General features: G+C 47.1%; 1 protein-coding gene across 20 annotated transcripts in view; it reads right to left on the bottom strand.

Moving 5' to 3' along the window:
* Positions 1-21,373, bottom strand: part of LOC139537211 (RNA-binding protein Musashi homolog 2-like) — a 350,657-nt gene that overhangs the window by 153,440 nt on the left and 175,844 nt on the right. The window lies entirely within an intron of this gene.

Genomic DNA, 21,373 nt, shown 5'->3' with positions numbered 1-21,373 from the left:
CCTCCCTCTCTCCTCTCTCCTCTCTCCCTCCCTCTCTCCTCTCTTCTCTCCTCTCCCCTCTCCTTTATTAAATGAGGATTTGCACTATCTGTATTATATAATTCAGCAGCCCTTCTCTGGTTTTGAAAGGCTGGTTTAACTAGATTTCCATTTCTTGAAGCCGATCGATGGCTAACCAAAGAGACAGGGTGCAAGAGACCAAGTCAGAGTAATAAAAAAATAAAAAAAAATGGTATCTTTGCCCTTTTTTCCCAAGCTGTGAAAGTAGGTGATGGCCATGAAGCAGGGAGCTGCACTTCAATTCCCTCTTTGTTACCAGTGAGAATGCTTCTCATGGATGCAATAGGCTCTCTGCTATGCCGCCAGGCCGTTGTCTGTGTCTATGTGTGAACTAACAGTATGACATCCCTATTAACATTGTGATGCACACGTTCATTGAATAACCAACTGGAAAATAAAATGTGATAACACGATTTCTCTTTTCATGAGTAATCATGTTCAAGATAGCGTGGTCTGATGTACACGCATCCAAGGAACAAAATCTTGGTCCTCTCAGCTGAGCTAGACATTGTATACCGTGTTATCTATAGGTGTATGATACGGATAAAAGGCTTTAGAGTCTTCAGTTGAAAAGCATTCAATTCAATTACAGCTGCCAATATCCCCCAATATCCGAGCCACCTGCAGTGTTTAACTTAGATTAGGTTTAAGTTATTTTAAAGGCCATTTCAATAATATGACATTTCTCGTCACAATGGGAATGAATGAATGCCAATCGAATCTGTTTTTTTTCTCCCTCTCTTTAATGCAAAACGCTGTCGTCTGTCGTTCTTGATAGCTCGTCTCTCTTTGTCAGCATAAATGCAGGAGCCCCTATTTGAATACAGTTTCACATCCCTCTATTTATTAAAGCTTGGATTAACATGACAGACGGTTTTGTCTGGGGAGTCTTTAATATGGCTCAGAGAAGCGATCCCAGCGACAGTAATAGGCTCCAGCTAATATACTTGAGTGATGCTGGTTTCCCAGAGTTATAAAGCAGAACAATAGTGGGGATCTGAAGCATGAATACAAAGGTGGGATTGTAGGAGGGGAAACCAGGGAGGAGCTGGCCCACTGGAGAAGAACACACAATCACTCCATAGTGCTCCTGGAGAAGATTAAAACAAAGAGACGGGGAGCGAAAGGTCAGAGGCAGCCGGAGAAGAAAGATGAGGTGGCAACTTGAAATCTCTCTCTTTCTCTAGTGAGACAAAGTTTATTCTAACCTAACGCCATTGCAAACGCAGGAGCAGGTACTAGACATTCTTCGCACTTTACACTGAAAACTATCCCTGCTTGCAGGAGTATTCTCTCTTTCTTAAAGCTTTAGGTGGAATTTGAAAAGCTGTTCCTTGTCCTGAGGAATTATTTCCATCAGAAACATGTAATGGTGTAACACAATAGAGAAAGGCTTCCATAGTATTTGGTGTTATAATGAGGCATTACGCTCCTACTTTGTCTGGCTCTATTTAGAGGGCAGTTCAAGGTTACACAGAGCCTCATGTTACTCAGTGAATGAAACACATTCCATCTTCTGACTCCCGGTTCAAAGCAGTCTGTGAATAGCCTCCTACTTCCTGGTCTCTTCTCTCTATTTGAATAATTCTGGGGATTAAAGACAGAACGTGCTGCATCCCAAACACTGTTGAATCACCCTGGAGCAAATCATAGTACTGATTTGAACTGAGCCGCAACCGGCCCAGCTCTCTTTCCCCAGGTCTTTTCACTTTGCATCTTCTCTTCATTCCCCCAGTCCATTTTCTCTGTCTCGCACATTACCAAGTCCACGCCAGAAATCAACTGTGTTTTTCCTCCCTTTTCTTAGGCCGGCTAGTGATCCGTAGGGGAGAGCGGCAGTGAGGTTTGTTAAAAGATCAAACACACATCTGTTAGTAGTGAGATTGGGGGGATTGTTACTCATTCCCCAAACCTCTGGACTCTAATTACCTCCCCTCTGATGCTGGCCCCATGCCAGCTGCCATTAGTGCAGGGCAGAGTTGAGGCACACACGGACACACATGCACTCGGTACACACACACACACACACACACACACACACACACACACACACACACACACACACACACACACACACACACACACACACACACACACACACACACACACACACACACACACACACACACACACACACACACACACACACACACACACACACACACACACACACACGCACAACACAGCCTCAGAATAGCCCACCATGTGATACATTGGTCCAGCAGTGATAGAGAGAGACGCCAAAAACATCTCCACTGATACAGATAATCCTATCCTAGCTCTGCACCCCACTGTAACCCAGCCTACCAGGCACATGTACAGAGGATGGGAATGATTCACAGGACACAGAGGATTTACCTGAGGTCACATCCTCTATAGTTGTACTACAGCCTACATGTAAGATAGAGAGCTTCTGGTGCCAACTGAAACAATGTGCTGCTGTATATTTACCAGTCCTTCATAGTCCCTCACCTAACACACCAGAGCCAATTTTTGTTTGTGTTGGTTACTCTCCTACTCAAAGAGGTGAGTGAATATATAATACATAAATAATTATAAACTGGGTGGTTCGAGCCCTGAATGCTGATTGGCTGACAGCTGTGGTATATCAGACCGTATACCACGGGTATGACAAAACATTTATTTTTACTCTTCTAGTTACGTTGGTAACCAGCTTATAACAGCAATAAGGCACCTCAGGGGTTTGTGGTATATGGCCGATATACCACGACTAAGGGCGGAATCTAGGCACTCCGCGTTGTGTCGTACATAAGAACATCCCTTAGCCGTGGTATATTGGCCATATACCACACCCCCTCTGGCCTTATTACTTAATTCTAATATCCCCACCTGAGCCAGCAGTCATAGCTGAGCTGTAGGGGTTTATAGGGTGTGTTTGATTGATAGATGTATTATGAGTATAGATAATACCATGTAAGGTATTTAGCTCAGGGAGGTATGGTATTGGATGTAGTCTATAAAGCTGTATATAAACAGGTGTATGAATGACAGGACATCATGTCAGTGGGCTGATGGTTGATGCCGTCCCAGTCCCCAGCCCTGCGCTGTACTGTGAGCTGGGGGTAAGTCGTGCTCCTCTCTCTCTGACAGGCGGGAGGCCTGGGTCCCGCGCCATCCTCTCTGAGCTGAGCCAGACAAGCAGGTAATTCATCATCGTGCTGAAGGCTACCCAAGGTGCCTGATCAGCCCTTCATAAGGATCCCACCTCCCACAGCAAGGTCTCTGTTTGGAAAGTGACCTGCAGTCTCTAACCGTCCTCCCCACATCCCCTCCCACCCTCGCCCCAAATTTCACAGCTCCAAATTACCACGACAACATTAGAATTCTCATGCTGGCTGATGACAACCGAGCGGATATGTCACAGGTCTGCAGAATGTCATTTTAGCCCCAATTTATACATTCACATTATGAAGCCACAGAAAGATGCAGGGGGAAGGAGAAATGTTCACCAAACCACCCAAGGCTAGGGGTTTAAATGTGTTTTTGTATCCCACTCTTTGTACAGCGAACGCAATATTAGACGAACACAAAGATTACATGCATGCAAAGAGATTTTCAATAGACCCATTGTTGCTACACTGTGAATGTAATATTCTGTTATTCATTCAGAAGCCAATTCCAATACTGTCGCTTTGTCAATTTTCTCTCATTGAAGACTGAAAATTTGAAATAACAATGACAGCTCAAGGACAAAAGACATTAATAAGTCCTTTGATGGTATAGAAAGGTATAATAATATATTTTCCCACTCTGCTCGGCCTTGTTAGAATGGCAAATACTCATTTTGAGAAATAAGAGTTAAAAATTATCCAAAGGCCCATCAGTAAATCATTCCCATAGCTCTGCTCATGCCCTGTCTGTCTGCCTCAGCTCAAAGTAAACTATAACTGTAGGTGGTTGGTGGTTGGTGGTGAGTGACTGAGTGAGGTTGTCCCAATCAAGCTCTGTCTTGTTAGGGCTCTAGTCTGCAGTCAGGGGCTGTGGTGTCTGCCTGCCTGGGGCCTCTGGAACAGAGTCAATCAGAGGGAGCACCAGTTTTGGGACTCAGTGGGAGGTGTGCAACTGCAGGCAGAGGAGGGCCTCTCTATGTGGCAGGCTCAGCATGTCACCCAGCACACACACACACACTGGGAGACCTGCCAATCAGTCTGAAGACTATACATCACCATAGTAGATTGTACCAGACGGGCCAGGAGCCACAGGATATGGGGCTCACTGCCTGCTTGGTAGTGTGTTATGTTCTAGTGTAAATTTGCTCTAAAGGGAGTTTGAAATCCCACTACTTAAAACTAATAAGGGCCCCAATGAGTGTTAATGTCAATGAACTTTGAATAAAATTTAACCCATTGTTAAAGTAACTGTCTAGTGAAAATCTCACATTTCATACCCAAATAATGTTGTTGACTCATCCTATAATCATATTTGTGGCCAGAGCATAAATTTGCGATTTTTTATTTTTTTAAACAACCTCAAACTGAGCTGGCCAATCAGCGGTCTAGAGGAGGATGAGCTGGCCAATCAGCGGTCTACTCACATTAATATTTTTAATGACTGGTATACGCCCACACCATTATATTGTTGGGGTATGCCCACACCATTCCAAAACAGAAAATATGTTTTTTAACATAGTTCATATTTTGTAAGGAAAACTATTTCACTCATATTGAAAGTAATTATACTGTAAGTCATATTTCATAGAAATCTGAAAACACTCAAAAGTTAATTTAACAAATGCTTAAGGGCAATTTTTTTGTAGCTATCTTTTTTTGTAGATATCTAAACCCTTCCACTAAACTCATATTCTGCTCACAGATTCCATTCTTTGTTAGTCTCGTTGTTATTCAGCCCAGAACATGATAAAAAGCTGACTGCAATGACAGATAAAGGAGACATAGTAGTATCACGTTGTTCCTGAAAATACAGACTGATTCGCTGTCTCTCTCCAGCCTGCCATCTCATGACACCGGCACACCCGCTCACAACAGCCCCGCTCCCCCAGCCCTGTGATCTCCACTGTGTCAACAGGCAACACAAGCTGTCACACTGAATCACAGACGCTTTATCCCACCAAGCACTGCAAATGATCTACAAATGCATTTAGCATTGTCGTCATCTACAGAGATCCATGAGATGGTGAGGTAATCATTCCTGATCTCTTTACACCTGACAAGGCACCTCTTGAAAGGCGTCATTTCTTCCCTCCCTCTTCCCTTCACTCTCTCCCCTCAGAAACACACGACTATATGTTGACACAAATCTGCAGGTATTCTCAGTGAGGCTGAGAATGTTGGAGCAGCTCAGGCAGAAGGGAGATCAAAGGCACCACTGACAGAGTAGGTAAACATGGAAATGTATTCAGCTCATCAAGAAATGTCACAACGTCCTGTCACTGGCTCCCCTATCGCAGTCTATATATCTCTCCTGATCTGGCTGTTATTAGCCAATCAGAGCTGGGCTGGGCTGGGCTGGGCCGGGTGGGAGATGTCTGCCTCAGCCTCAGACAGGCCCCAGCACTAATTCAGGGGTTTGGACAGAGGAGATGCCAGATCCAAGTCGACCGTGTTACTCAACCAATGGACCTCACAAGCATCCTCCCCCTCCTCCCGCCTGGCGGCCTCACCCCACCTCTCTCCCAGTGATCGTCAAGGTCGGTGATTAGCTGTCACCCCTCCGCAGAGGCAGATAACACCCCACACAGCCTGCCTCGATCCCCGCAGGGAGAAACACACATGCACAAAGGCAAACGCATACAAAGACACTCACAAACACACATAAACCAAGAAGTAACACAAATGCACATGCACAGATACTCTAACGCTAACTCATAAATACACAATCACACATAGCTTACTCACCAACACTCACACAAATGCACACACTGCCCAAATGGTTACATATTTACTCTGTATTTCAGTACATTTACTCAGACTGAAGCCTTTCTGGTCCCCACAGTCTCTCTGGTAACAGTTCACTCTTGCCAGTTGATGCAAAAATCAACGTGAACAGAATTATTTTCATAAGGTGCGTCTCCCAAAGAAAGGGTATCTGAGCCACTGGGGACTCAGAGAGAGAGTACATCCTCACATCTAGCCCACGTTCATTCCTTCCTGCTTTTAAAAAGGGGTCTCATTTCAAACAGAGACAGACAGAGAACTTCCACTGTTCAAAAGTTTCCCTGTGACTAATTGGAAGTCTTAATCACCCTTTCCTGTCCACAAAGAGCCGACAAACTGAAACACGGTGCAGAGTTCAATCAGCTTCAGAACTGTCAGAAAACCCTCGGTGAACATCTTTGATCATTTATATGATCATCAATGGAGAAGGCTTTAAGCTAAGACGTTATAATGGTTGAGAGGATCTCTCCGGGTCTCCATAGAGCTCCGTACTATTCCAGTGGGTCTCTGAGTAGGAGGAAACGTGTGTACAGAGCTTAGTCCAACGTAAGCACAGCTCCCAGTCAGATCCTTTGACAAACATGTCAGCGTGGCTTTTCCAGTAGCCAGCTCGCTTTTTTATTTTGCTGGAAAGAGCATGGGGCTTTGACTTAACTCCCTGGGAAATTAGCCTTGGAGTGGGTTTAATAACTGTTAGTTAACACAGGGCTGTGTAGCATTCTGTTAGAGGAGCTCCAACCCACAGTATCTGCTGTCGCTGCTCTGCTCTCCATCCATACTGTAGCAGACCACACAGTATGTTACAGTATGTAGCTCTACACTGGCCTGCCATCTAAATAAATAACCCAGGATGGGATCAATTTAGCTTCCCTCCCTTCCCTTATTGTCCCCTCCTGTCACAATACAAGGCAGGATTAAAATGTACAGTAGCAGATAAAAATATATTTTTTGCCTGCAATCCCTTATCTGGTGCCTTTAAGCATATTTTCTCAAGGGAACCTTGAACAATATTGGCTAATCATAGCATTTGTAGAATCAACCTATCATATGTGGGAATCACAACAAAAATGCCACACAGTGATGAGATGTCATTGTGAGGCAGGCAGAGAGGTTGTGAGGCTGCAGTCTGCAGACAGTGATGTGTGAGGCTGGGCGCTAGCTGCCCTGCCTCTGTGTGTACAGTACATATGGTGAGGCTAACGTTGCGCTGAGAAAGAGCAACACTAGGAAATAAGCCCTCCTGCTGAGGCCTGTTTTTAAGGCTGATTTGGCAGCTCAGCCCCGTACCAGTTGGCAGGCAGCAAGGCATGCCCCCAATCATCTGCTGATCATTCAATTACAACATGTTTTTATTTCATTTCAATTTAACACTCTCGGATGATATGCAGAGAAATTTGTATCACATAGAAATGCCTGCATTTGTGTCACGTAGATGTGCATTCCTCTTAAAGCTAGAGCTCACTGTGCTGTCCAGAGAGGAGACTATCGAGATAGTCTTCCGGCTACAGAAGTGATGAACCATCAAACCATTGAATATCAAGTTAATAATGGTATTTCTAAGTAATATTTGAGTAATATATCGATTATATCATTAGTTTACGACTATACATTTACCCAAATGAACATGACAAACGAGTTATTACAGCTTACTAAACTCTATATCTTGCAGTTCCAGAAGTAAATGTGAGTAGCTGAACCCAGGTCAGTCAGAAGGCATAGTCCCCTAAGATTCCTCCCTCCCTCCCTATAGGCCAATAATGGCCTGTGGGATAGCTAAGTATGAAGTGTGACCATGTTTTTCTCAGCAAAATAAGCCGTATGATCCAGATCGAAGGCCTAATGGGTTTTATAGATCAACAGCATGGATTTTCTCTCTGTCTCCATTCCTACCTGGCTTAAGTTGAATTCAACTCAATTAAATCAACCGGTGAGCCCAAGAGTTCACGGAGAACGCAATCACTCATCTTTGGGGCGGGCCACTTCATATGGGCAAAAACAGCCCTATTTCACACCCACTCAAACAGACACCATTAGGCCATTCACTTCAGTAGAGTGGCTCGGTCAATACGCTTTCCGTTTTAGAGCCTCTGTTTTAATTACTAGGGGATCTCAAGGTGACATCTAAAACTCTCCTTACTGAGAGGGACAGATACTAGGAGGCTTTCGACCAAAGAAACTCAATGTTTCCTTTACTTGAGATGCATTTAGAGTGTCAATGTGAATTTCAGCGATATGAAGTGAGAATATGAGAGTAAAACCTTGGCAGTTGTGAAGAGGGAATCTCCTTGACTGAACCTTCCGTCTCCCTCCTCACGGGCAACCAGCAGTCAGCAGCCAGCACAGGAAACCTCTCATACATACATCACGTTCAACGGCACTTCTCCTGCTTACATGACGCATGAACGCCCCCTCCACTAGTTCCATATTTCATGAGCTACTATGGTAAATAGGCAGGCTATAGTAAACACGCCGCTCACAGCAATGACAATTTCCTTTTGAATAATGCATCCCTGTGGGTCTCCTAATGGATTGAAAGCTTCCCTGTTTGAAGAGACAGGAGCAATAACCAACACTAAAAGAATAAACAGAATTAATGAGCAGTGGTGAATACCCCTGGCCAATTCTATCTTCCACCTAACCTTTGTCTTTGGTCAGATTCATTTATTAATGGATGCGAGAGCGGGGTTTTTGAGTCTTGTCCATGATTGCACATTTGACAGATATGTAAATGATGCAGTGGGAGATGGAGGCTGTGAAACAGGCTTTGATCTGCTATTCCACCAGCCACGTTCGACAACAAAAGAAAGGAGAGAAAATCCTGAGCTCCGACAGGCCCTAGCTGTCTCTGATCCTGCTGCTCTCCGTCCTGGCTGGTCCGGCTTTTGCCCTGACATCACTCTCCCTGCTAGCCTAACACACAGCACCTCACCCTACATCACTCTCCCTGTAGCCTAACACTCAGCACCTCACCCTACATCACCCTCCCTGTAGCCTAACACTCAGCACCTCACCCTACATCACTCTCCCTGTAGCCTAACACTCAGCACCTCACCCTACATCACTCTCCCTGTAGCCTAACACACAGCACCTCACCCTACATCACTCTCCCTGTAGCCTAACACACAGCACCTCACCCTACATCACACTCCCTGTAGCCTAACACACAGCACCTCACCCTACATCACTCTCCCTGTTAACCTAACACTCAGCACCTCACCCTACATCACTCTCCCTGTAGCCTAACACACAGCACCTCACCCTACATCACTCTCCCTGTAGCCTAACACACAGCACCTCACCCTACATCACTCTCCCTGTAGCCTAACACACAGCACCTCACCCTACATCACCCTCCCTGTAGCCTAACACACAGCACCTCACCCTACATCACTCTCCCTGTTAACCTAACACTCAGCACCTCACCCTACATCACTCTCGCTGCTAGCCTAACACTCAGCACCTCACCCTACATCACTCTCGCTGCTAGCCTAACACTCAGCACCTCACCCTACATCACTCTCCCTGCTAGCCTAACACTCAGCACCTCACCCTACATCACTCTCGCTGCTAGCCTAACACTCAGCACCTCACCCTACATCACTCTCCCTGCTAGCCTAACACTCAGCACCTCACCCTACATCACTCTCCCTGCTAACCTAACACTCAGCACCTCATCTTACATCACTCTCCCTGCTAGCCTAACACTCAGCACCTCACCCTACATCACTCTCCCTGCTAGCCTAACACTCAGCACCTCGTCTTACATCACTCTCCCTGCTAGCCTAACACTCAGCACCTCACCCTACATCACTCTCCCTGCTAGCCTAACACTCAGCACCTCACCCTACATCACTCTCCCTGCTAGCCTAACACTCAGCACCTCACCCTACATCACTCTCCCTGTAGCCTAACACTCACAACCTCACCCTACTTCACTCTCCCTGCTAGCCTAACACTCACAACCTCACCCTACATCACTCTCCCTGCTAGCCTAACACTCATCACCTCACCCTACATCACTCTCCCTGCTAGCCTAACACTCATCACCTCACCCTACATCACTCTCCCTGCTAGCCTAACACTCATCACCTCACCCTACATCACTCTCCCTGTAGCCTAACGCTCAGCACCTCACCCTACATCACTCTCCCTGTAGCCTAACACTCAGCACCTCATCCTACATCACTCTCCCTGTTAACCTAACACTCAGCACCTCATCCTACATCACTCTCCCTGTAGCCTAACACTCAGCACCTCATCCTACATCACTCTCCCTGTAGCTTAACACTCAGCACCTCATCCTACATCACTCTCCCTGTAGCCTAACACTCAGCACCTCACCCTACATCACTCTCCCTGTAGCCTAACACTCAGCACCTCATCCTACATCACTCTCCCTGTAGCCTAACACTCAGCACCTCACCCTACATCACTCTCCCTGTAGCTTAACACTCAGCACCTCATCCTACATCACTCTCCCTGTTAACCTAACACTCAGCACCTCATCCTACATCACTCTCCCTGTAGCCTAACACTCAGCACCTCATCCTACATCACACTCCCTGTAGCTTAACACTCACAACCTCACCCTACATCACTCTCCCTGTAGCCTAACACTCAGCACCTCATCCTACATCACTCTCCCTGTAGCCTAACACTCAGCACCTCATCCTACATCACACTCCCTGTAGCCTAACACTCAGCACCTCACCCTACATCACTCTCCCTGTAGCTTAACACTCAGCACCTCATCCTACATCACTCTCCCTGTTAACCTAACACTCAGCACCTCATCCTACATCACTCTCCCTGTAGCCTAACACTCAGCACCTCATCCTACATCACACTCCCTGTAGCCTAACACTCAGCACCTCACCCTACATCACTCTCCCTGTAGCCTAACACTCAGCACCTCATCCTACATCACTCTCCCTGTAGCCTAACACTCAGCACCTCACCCTACATCACTCTCCCTGTAGCCTAACACACAGCACCTCACCCTACATCACTCTCCCTGTAGCCTAACACACAGCACCTCACCCTACATCACCCTCCCTGTAGCCTAACACACAGCACCTCACCCTACATCACTCTCCCTGTTAACCTAACACTCAGCACCTCACCCTACATCACTCTCGCTGCTAGCCTAACACTCAGCACCTCATCCTACATCACTCTCCCTGTTAACCTAACACTCAGCACCTCATCCTACATCACTCTCCCTGTAGCCTAACACTCAGCACCTCATCCTACATCACTCTCCCTGTAGCTTAACACTCACAACCTCACCCTACATCACTCTCCCTGTAGCCTAACACTCAGCACCTCATCCTACATCACTCTCCCTGTAGCCTAACACTCAGCACCTCATCCTACATCACTCTCCCTGTAGCCTAACACTCAGCACCTCACCCTACATCACTCTCCCTGTAGCTTAACACTCAGCACCTCATCCTACATCACTCTCCCTGTTAACCTAACACTCAGCACCTCATCCTACATCACTCTCCCTGTAGCTTAACACTCAGCACCTCATCCTACATCACTCTCCCTGTTAACCTAACACTCAGCACCTCATCCTACATCACTCTCCCTGTAGCCTAACACTCAGCACCTCATCCTACATCACTCTCCCTGTAGCCTAACGCTCAGCACCTCATCTTACTTGGGATCATAATACACAGGACAGGCAGACCGTGACATGCAGTCAGGGTAGACAATGACATGTAGTCAGGGCAGATTCTAGATTCTACTTAGATTCTACTTCCGGCGCCGACAGAGATGGCCGCCTCACTTCGCGTTCCTAGGAAAATATGCAGTATTTTGTTTTTTTATGTGTTATAAAAAATCATCGCGCTCCACTCCCTAGCATACTACTCACCAATGTCCAGTCTCTTGACAACAAGGTTGATGAAATCCGAGCAAGGGTAACATTCCAGAGAGACATCAGAGATTGTATCGTTCTTTGCTTCACGGAAACATGGCTCACTCGAGAGACGCTAACGGAGTCGGTGCAGCCAGCTGGTTTCTTCACGCATCGCGCCGACAGAAACAAACTGGTAAGAAGAGGGGCGGGGGTGTATGCCTTATGATTAACGAGACGTGGTGTGATCATAACAACATACAGGAACTCAAATCATTCTGTTCACCTGATTTAGAATTCCTCACAATCAAATGTCGACCGCATTATCTACCAAGGGAATTCTCTTCGATTATAATCACAGCCGTATATATTCCCCCCCAAGCAGACACATCGATGGCCCTGAACGAACTTTATCTGACTTTATGTAAACTGGAAACCACACACCCTGAGGCTGCATTCATCGTAGCTGGGGATTTTAACAAGGCTAATCTGAAAACAAAACTCCCTAAATTCTATCAGCATATCGATTGTGCTACCAGGGCTGGTAAAACCTTGGATCATTGTTATACTAACTTCCGCGACGCATATAAGGCCCTCCCCCGCCCTCCTTTCGGAAAAGCTGACCACGACTCCATTTTGTTGCTTCCAGCCTACAAACAGAAACTAAAACAGCAAGCTCCCGCGCTCAGGTCTGTTCAACGCTGGTCCGACCAATCTGATTCCACGCTTCAAGACTGCTTCGATCACGTGGATTGGGATATGTTCCGCATTGCGTCCAACAACAACATTGACGAATACGCTGATTCGGTGAGCGAGTTCATTAGAAAGTGCATTGACGATGTCGTACCCACAGCAACGATTAAAACATTCCCAAACCAGAAACCGTGGATTGATGGCAGCATTCGCGTGAAACTGAAAGCGCGAACCACTGCTTTTAACCAGGGCAAGGTGACCGGAAACATGACCGAATACAAACAGTGTAGCTATTCCCTCCGCAAGGTAATCAAACAAGCTAAGTGCCAGTATAGAGACAAAGTAGACTCGCAATTCAACAGCTCAGACACAAGAGGTATGTGGCAGGGTCTACAGTCAATCACGGATTACAAAAAGAAAACCAGCCCCGTCGCGGACCAGGATGTCTTGCTCCCAGACAGACAAAATAACTTTTTTGCTCGCTTTGAGGACAATACAGTGCCACTGACACGGCCCGCTACCAAAACCTGCGGGCTCTCCTTCACTGCAGCCGAGGTGAGTAAAACATTTAAACGTGTTAACCCTCGCAAGGCTGCAGGCCCAGACGGCATTCCCAGCCGCGTCCTCAGAGCATGCGCAGACCAGCTGGCTGGTGTGTTTAAGGACATATTCAATCAATCCTTATCTCAGTCTGCTGTTCCCACATGCTTCAAGAGGGCCACCATTGTTCCTGTTCCCAAGAAAGCTAAGGTAACTGAGCTAAATGACTACCGCCCCGTAGCACTCACTTCCATCATCATGAAGTGCTTTGAGAGACTAGTCAAGGACCATATCACCTCCACCCTACCTGACACCCTAGACCCACTCCAATTTGCTTACCGACCCAATAGGTCCACAGACGACGCAATCGCAACCACACTGCACACTGCCCTAACCCATCTGGACAAGAGGAATACCTATGTGAGAATGCTGTTCATCGACTACAGCTCAGCATTTAACACCATAGTACCCTCCAAACTCGTCATCAAGTTCGAGACCCTGGGTCTCGACCCCGCCCTGTGCAACTGGGTCCTGGACTGCCTGACGGGCCGCCCCCAGGTGGTGAGGGTAGGTAACAACATCTCCACCCCGCTGATCCTCAACACCGGGGCCCCACAAGGGTGCGTTCTGAGCCCTCTCCTGTACTCCCTGTTCACCCACGACTGCGTGGCCATGCACGCCTCCAACTCAATCATCAAGTTTGCGGACGACACTACAGTGGTAGGCTTGATTACCAACAACGACAAGACGGCCTACAGGGAGGAGGTGAGGGCCCTCGGAGTGTGGTGTCAGGAAAATAACCTCACACTCAACGTCAACAAAACAAAGGAGATGATTGTGGACTTCAGGAAACAGCAGAGGGAGCACCCCCCCTATCCACATCGACGGGACAGTAGTGGAGAAGGTGGAAAGTTTTAAGTTCCTCGGTGTACACATCACGGACAAACTGAATTGGCCCACCCACACAGACAGCGTTGTGAAGAAGGCGCAGCAAACTTCTACAGATGCACAATCGAGAGCATCCTGTCGGGCTGTATCACCGCCTGGTACGGCAACTGCTCCGCCCACAACCGTAAGGCTCTCCAGAGGGTAGTGAGGTCTGCACAACGCATCACCGGGGGCAAACTACCTGCCCTCCAGGACACCTACACCACCCGATGTCACAGGAAGGCCATAAAGATCATCAAGGACAACAAGCACTCGAGCCACTGCCTGTTCACCCCGCTATCATCCAGAAGGCGAGGTCAGTACAGGTGCATCAAAGCAGGGACCGAGAGACTGAAAAACAGCTTCTATCTCAAGGCCATCAGACTGTTAAACAGCCACCACTAACATTTAGTGGCCGCTGCCAACATACTGACTCAACTCCAGCCACTTTAATAATGGGAATTGATGGAAATTATGTAAAAATGTATCACTAGCCACTTTAAACAATGCCACTTAATATAATGTTTACATACCCTACATTACTCATCTCATATGTATATGTATATACTGTACTCTATATCATCTACTGCATCTTGCCATCTTTATGTAATACATGTATCACTAGCCACTTTAAACTATGCCACTTTATGTTTACATACCCTACATTACTCATCTCATATGTATAGACTGTACACTATACCATCTACTGCATCTTGCCTATGCCGTTCTGTACCATCACTCATTCATATATCTTTATGTACATATTCTTTATCCCTTTACACTTGTGTGTATAAGGTAGTAGTTGTGGAATTGTTAGGTTAGATTACTTGTTGGTTATTACTGCATTGTGGGAACTAGAAGCACAAGCATTTCGCTACACTCGCATTAACATCTGCTAACCATGTGTATGTGACAAATAAAATTTGATCTGATTTGATTTGACAGTGGCATACAGTCAGGGTAGACAGTGACGTGCAGTCAGGGTAGAAAGTGACGTGCAGTCAGGGTAGACAGTGACATGCAGTCAGGGTAGACAGTGACATGCAGTCAGGGTAGACAGTGACATGCAGTCAGGGTAGACAGTGACATGCAGTCAGGGTAGACAGTGACATGCAGTCAGGGTAGACAGTGACGTGCAGTCAGGGTAGACAGTGACATGCAATCAGGGTAGACAGTGCTTACCCTGTGATAATCAAATAAAAAAAGCTGTTATAAAAAGCCCCTCCCACAAAAAAAAATGTAATCAAAACCTCAGGAAATGCGACACCAGGGTATTCATGCCTTTCTTTTCATCCATCCAAAGCCATTAAACTCCTTGATGCGCACAGTGTGATCTCTCGTCAGTCACTGTTAATGGGTTGGGTCAGCATAGGTTTAGCTGCTTTGCCTAGCTTGAAGTAGCTTTATTCAAGCCAATTTCATATTTTGCACATGCGTATTGCCTAAACATGTTGTGTGGGTATTGCTGGGGTAAGCTGTGCATAAGCACCATGACACCTTCTCCCTCACTGCTAGCTCTAGAGCAGGTGAACAGAGTGAGAACTGGACTGTCCACTTGTCTGAAACGTCATTACTAATTCATACATTTTATCCAGACTTTTACACATTCTGGAAATGTACTTTTCCTTTGTGGACGTAAGGAATGGGAATTACTTTTTATAACAGTGTCGAGAGTGAACCTCGTATTTGCGTTCACAAAGTGGAAAGAGCTTCCTAGCTAACTAGCTAGCTAAGGGATTCAAAAGCGACATGCTGAAAAGGTAAAACATCCTGTACTCCCTGTACACCCACGACTGCGTGGCCACGCACGACTCCAACACCATCAATAAGTTTGACGACACGACGGAGGTAGGCCTGATCACTAACGACGATGGGACAGACTATAGGGAGGAAGTCATTGACCTGGCAGTGTGGTGGCATGACAACAACCTTTCCCCCAACGTCAGCAAGGAACAAGGAGCTGCAGTCTGGAGCTTACTGTTTCTTTTAATATACAATGAAAATAGCCTCAATTCGTCGGGGCAGTTGTGTTAAGTTGGCTGGATGTCCTTTGGGTGGTGGACCATTCTTGATACACACGTGAAACTGTTGAGCGTGAAAAGCCCAGAAGCGTTGCAGTTCTTGACACAAACTGGTACGCCTGGCACCTACTACCACACCCCGTTCAAAGGCACTTAAATGTTTTGTCTTGCCCATTCACCCTCTGACTGGCACACATACACAATCCATGTCTCAACTGTCTCAAAGTTTTAAAAAATCCTTCTTTAACCGTCCCCTTCATCTACACTGATTGAAGTGGACATCATAGCTTTCACCTGGATTCACCTGGTCAGTCTATGTCATTGAAAGAGCTGGTGTTCTTAATGTTTTGTACAGTCAGTGTATATGGATAACATGGGTTCATGGCAGCCAACAATCAATTTGAAAAAGAAAGTGCCATGATCTAATGGGAAATTTGCCGATGGGAGGTCTTTAAATGCTCAATATTGGTATATCCAAAGACCAAAAAGCTGAACAGATAAACACATTTTTGATTTGCAGGAGGGGGGAATTGGATTAAATTGAATTATTAATTTCCAAAGATTTACTGTCCGTACAGACGGGGTGCCACTCGTGAAATATAATACAGACATCCCCCACAGCTTGACTGCAAATTCCCTAAATCAAACAAATATCATTTTTCAAAGCTTATTTTAACTGAGAGACTCAACAAACCCACAACACTAAGGGAGATTGATGAACAAAAACATGTTTTTCCATTTTCTTTATTTTGTTCTTTCTCTTCTCTTAACCAAGATCAAATCTGTGCAATCACAGCAGTAGCCACTACCACCTCACCCTGTGGGAATACTTCACATCCACTTGAAGAACCAAAACAAAGCCAAGCTTTACTCCGTCTGCTCCCGTACTCCCAATGCGGATCACGCTGCATTCGGGCGCCGCTTAAAAATAAATTGCCCAGCCACCTCTGATAATTCCCAAGCTGAACGTAATGAGAAGAAATGGACTGTGTGTTTTTTAAAGGGTGAAATAGGGTATGTCTGGGTTTATGCACCAAAATAATGGTCTGCACAGCAACAGAATATTAATCTCCATTAAAGGGGGCATTATTATTGCTGGGCATCATCATCTGAGCAGGGGATAGAAGAGTAATTGACTGTTCTGGGTGAGGTAAGAGCATTAAGGTATAAATACTATGGGCTTATATTGTAGTCCAGCACCAGCATCACCCTGGCCCTGGCACAACCTGACGATAAAGCCTTTTAATAAGATGAGCAATCAGGTGATACAAATCAATTAGCCCCCTAGTAGCAGACACAGCAGACCAGGGTTAGAGAGCGCTGGCTTTACAACAAGAATACAGACAAAGAAGTAGGTCAGCACTGAAACCTAAATCCTCCTATGTCTGCATAGGGTTGAGCTCTGATCTTTTAAATACAGGGGCTGACTGCTCACAGAGAAAGGTACATTCTTACTGCCCGGCCAAATGGAACTGCGTCTTATGAATACACCGCTTTCACCTTAACGTCTAGCTGTAAGCTAGAACAAGAGTGGCAGGCAGAGCTAGCTTTCCAGAGGGATGAAAAAGAGAGACAATAGCTGTGCTTTCTGGCATTTGGGTCTTTAGCATAGCTGTGCTGTGACGGCAGCAAACGTGCTGCCCGGAGAGTATTTAAACCAGGGCAAGGTGTCCCAGGCAAAGTGTCGCGGGAGAGGGCTATGCTGCTGATAGACACAAGACACAGCTCTCTCCACTCTGACACCTCCAGAAGGCCAGAGCTAGACTCTCTACTGAGCTCGACATACCAGGCCTCAGAGCCTCACATAATCACAGCACACAGACCATGGATCTGTCTGATTGGAGCTCCCCAACCAGCATCCAATCAAACCTTACTGCCAGTCCAGTGGGAGCTGAAAGAGGGGAGCTTCATGGGAAGTGGCGGCTTGGCAAGCGAACAACGCAGGTTTCAGCTCAACTTTCCCAGTGATTGTAGCAGCGCTGACTGAGAGAGATACATACAGTAACAGCACTGAGGCAAAATTCCACGTCCATCAGCTCCACTAATACCTTAATCAAACACTGGATATTATGAAAGGCTTAGGGAGCACAGCACAGGGCTCCGGTGGGACCAGGGGGTTGACGTGCACGCCAAACAAAAGAGCGGGAGTTGGTTGGGGAGGCTGGGAGGGCCAGGCAGTGCGGTGCCGGTGATAACCAGGGGTCTCGGTGGACGCCTGGCTAAACTAATTAGGATAGAAACAGGAAAATGTGTCTCAGATCAGAGATCACGCAGTGAAAAATAAATTTCTCTCTCTGAGATCCCTGGCCTTTATTGATCGCCACTAAATGCTCCAGCTGGCACTCCATGAAATATTCATATCTCAATTCTGACAGCTATTTGGTGAAATTCTTTCAAAATATTTCAGTTAAATAATGGCTTGCTAAAAGGGCATCAGTAACCGCAGGCAGGCGGAGGCCGTACAGTAACCGCAGGCAGGCGGAGGCCGTACAGTAACCGCAGGCAGGCGGAGGCCGTACAGTAACCGCAGGCAGGCGGAGGCCGTACAGTAAGTACGTAGGAAGGAGGAGGCTATACAGTAACCGCAGGCAGGCGGAGGCCGTACAGTAACCGCAGGAAGGCGGAGGCCGTACAGTAAGTACGTAGGAAGGAGGAGGCCGTACAGTAAGTACGTAGGAAGGAGGAGGCTATACAGTAACCGCAGGCAGGCGGAGGCCGTACAGTAACCGCAGGCAGGCGGAGGCCGTACAGTAAGTACGTAGGAAGGAGGAGGCCGTACAGTAAGTACGTAGGAAGGAGGAGGCCGTACAGTAACCGCAGGCAGGCGGAGGCCGTACAGTAAGTACGTAGGAAGGAGGAGGCCGTACAGTAACCGCAGGCAGGCGGAGGCCGTACAGTAAGTACGTAGGAAGGAGGAGGCCGTACAGTAACCGCAGGCAGGCGGAGGCCGTACAGTAAGTACGTAGGAAGGAGGAGGCCGTACAGTAAGTACGTAGGAAGGAGGAGGCCACTCCCAGGCCTCCCTCTCTCAGCCGCTCAGCCTGGCTCCTTTTGATCAACACACACACTGCTGCCACACCATTAGGCATCCCACAGTCCTCTAGTCCTTTAGTCTGAGGGGCCAATCAGTGACTCATCGCTCCCTACAATAGTCCAGGGGGGCAGTGGTGGGACAATGGCGGCACGGTGGCGAGGAGTGTATGGGTTTCTGGAATTACTCACTGGTCAATGAGCACGCAGTGATATTCAGCCAGCTTTAGCATAATGCTCCAGCTTAACGTGTGCTGGCTAATTTGCCAACAGGCTCATTTGTGAACAATCTCCCTGGCTGTTCTGGATGGTAGCATGGCATGATGGGATGGCAGAGCCCCCATTAGCAGAGACAGACTGCAGGGCCTGGGTGTTAACATCAGAGATGTGCACCGGAGCGTGTAGAAGTGCACGAGCCCCTCCGTCTCAATCTCCATCGCCCGCACGCCCGCCTCGCCTGCATTCCTAATGCATTGTGGTCAATACGATAATAACATAGACACAAGGCCATAAATATTAGGAGAAAAAAGCCTGCAATTAGAGCAGGGGGTATTAGTTTTTGCATAACGGCGCAATTATATTTTCCCATTCTCTATCAGCCTTGGTAATCACTTGTCTCCAACAGTTTAATTACGGCCTGGCGACGACTACTTAAAGTGATTAGATGTTATACCTTATTGTTGCTTATGGCATATTACATCAATTATATTAACAGTCCTTTTTCCATGGGGGAGCAGGAATGTGATATGGCAGTGGAGAAACTTCTTAAGGACTTAATTTGAACAAATAAAATAATTAATGTGAACTGCAGCAGTAACACACCACACCACCGCGAGGCACACACAGAGCTGCAGGTCTTTTGCATAATTGCAATGAAAAAGTGTATTGGCCTGATTGATTGAATTCAATCTTGGTAATTATGGCATAAACAATGTAGTTGACTGTCATGGCGACCGTGCCACTGTGCTGTCAACAATCCAGTCAGTTTTCTCCTCACTCGGCCTGCCTGCCTGTCACTAACCCAGTATGCAGATACACCGCAGCCTGTCTGCATGCCGTGTGATCAACATAATTACAGGGTGTGTTACCTGAAGGGCGCATCACCCCCCCCCCCCCCCCCATCACACCCCTAGCCCTCTATACCCTAAACCTACAGCACTATCATCCACCAAGATCGCAACCACTCTCCTCTATCAATCAATGCAACCAGCCCTCGCCCTCTACCCAGCCCCCCCACCTCTCTCCATCGATATAAACCCCATAACCATCCTCCACCACTTTACCTCCTCCTTTCTCCATCCTCTCCCAGTCATCAGCACAGAGAGCTCGCTGCCACAGTGACAGTCTGTATCTTAGCCTCCCCTTGTGCTAACTGCTACAATATCCAAAACCCAGCTCCATTCCTTACTGCTATTAATAAATTGTAGAGCCAAACAAAACTGTACATAGAAGGGCTTAAAAGTCAACAGCAAGGCTTTCCCAAGGATTAGGAATAAAGGCGCTGATTTGGGAGAAGACTGCTGACAAAGATAAAATGTTACTGATCTAATTCCTAAAGTATTTGTTCTGCTGTACGGCTGTATGCTGTGATTTATAGACCTAGGAAGTACATGTCTCATGTTGGTGCTTGATGCTGCTGTCATGGAGACACAGGGGTATTGGAAATCAGTGGATATTTGTGGGGTGTAAAGGAAGAGGTACAGCTCCACCCCTCCACCTCTGGGGTGGCACAGCTCCTGCAGAGTACTGGTCCAAGTGCCTGTATGTGTGCCCCCTGGCCCTATGGCCACCTGCCCAGCATCCAGCTGGGTTTCTGGGGGCGACCCGGGGGGAGCCGGTGCTGGAAAGGGCACCCAGCGGTGGGGCTTTTGTATGCTAATGTGACCTCCAGCCTCCCAGGAGTCCTCAGTCCTCAGCCTGGGTCTATGGCTCTATGGCTCTATGTCTGTCACTGGCTGCAGGCGACCAAACACAGCAGCATGCCACACGCCATCTCAACCAATTCCAGATCGAGATTGGAAATGTCAGGAACAGACTCTGCCTGTGTCATGTGCAGCCCCCACCCCCATTTTACTTATGTCTATTTATGTATCCATTAATAAATGCAATTATGAATGGTTGCCTTGTTGAATAATGCATATCTGCCTAACCCCCGAGGGTGTGAGGGGAGGAGATATAGAGAGTGTGGTGAAGAGAGAGAGAGAGAGAGAGAGAGAGAGAGAGAGAGAGAGAGAGAGAGAGAGAGAGAGAGAGAGAGCGTGGTGTTAGAGAGAGCGTGTTGGAGAAAGAGAGCGTGTGGAGGAAAGAGAGTGAATGAGAGAGCA

Source organism: Salvelinus alpinus, chromosome 13 (genome assembly GCF_045679555.1).
Source record: "Salvelinus alpinus chromosome 13, SLU_Salpinus.1, whole genome shotgun sequence".
In the NCBI taxonomy this organism is placed as follows: domain Eukaryota; kingdom Metazoa; phylum Chordata; class Actinopteri; order Salmoniformes; family Salmonidae; genus Salvelinus; species Salvelinus alpinus.
This window is presented reverse-complemented; position numbering and strand designations above follow the sequence as displayed.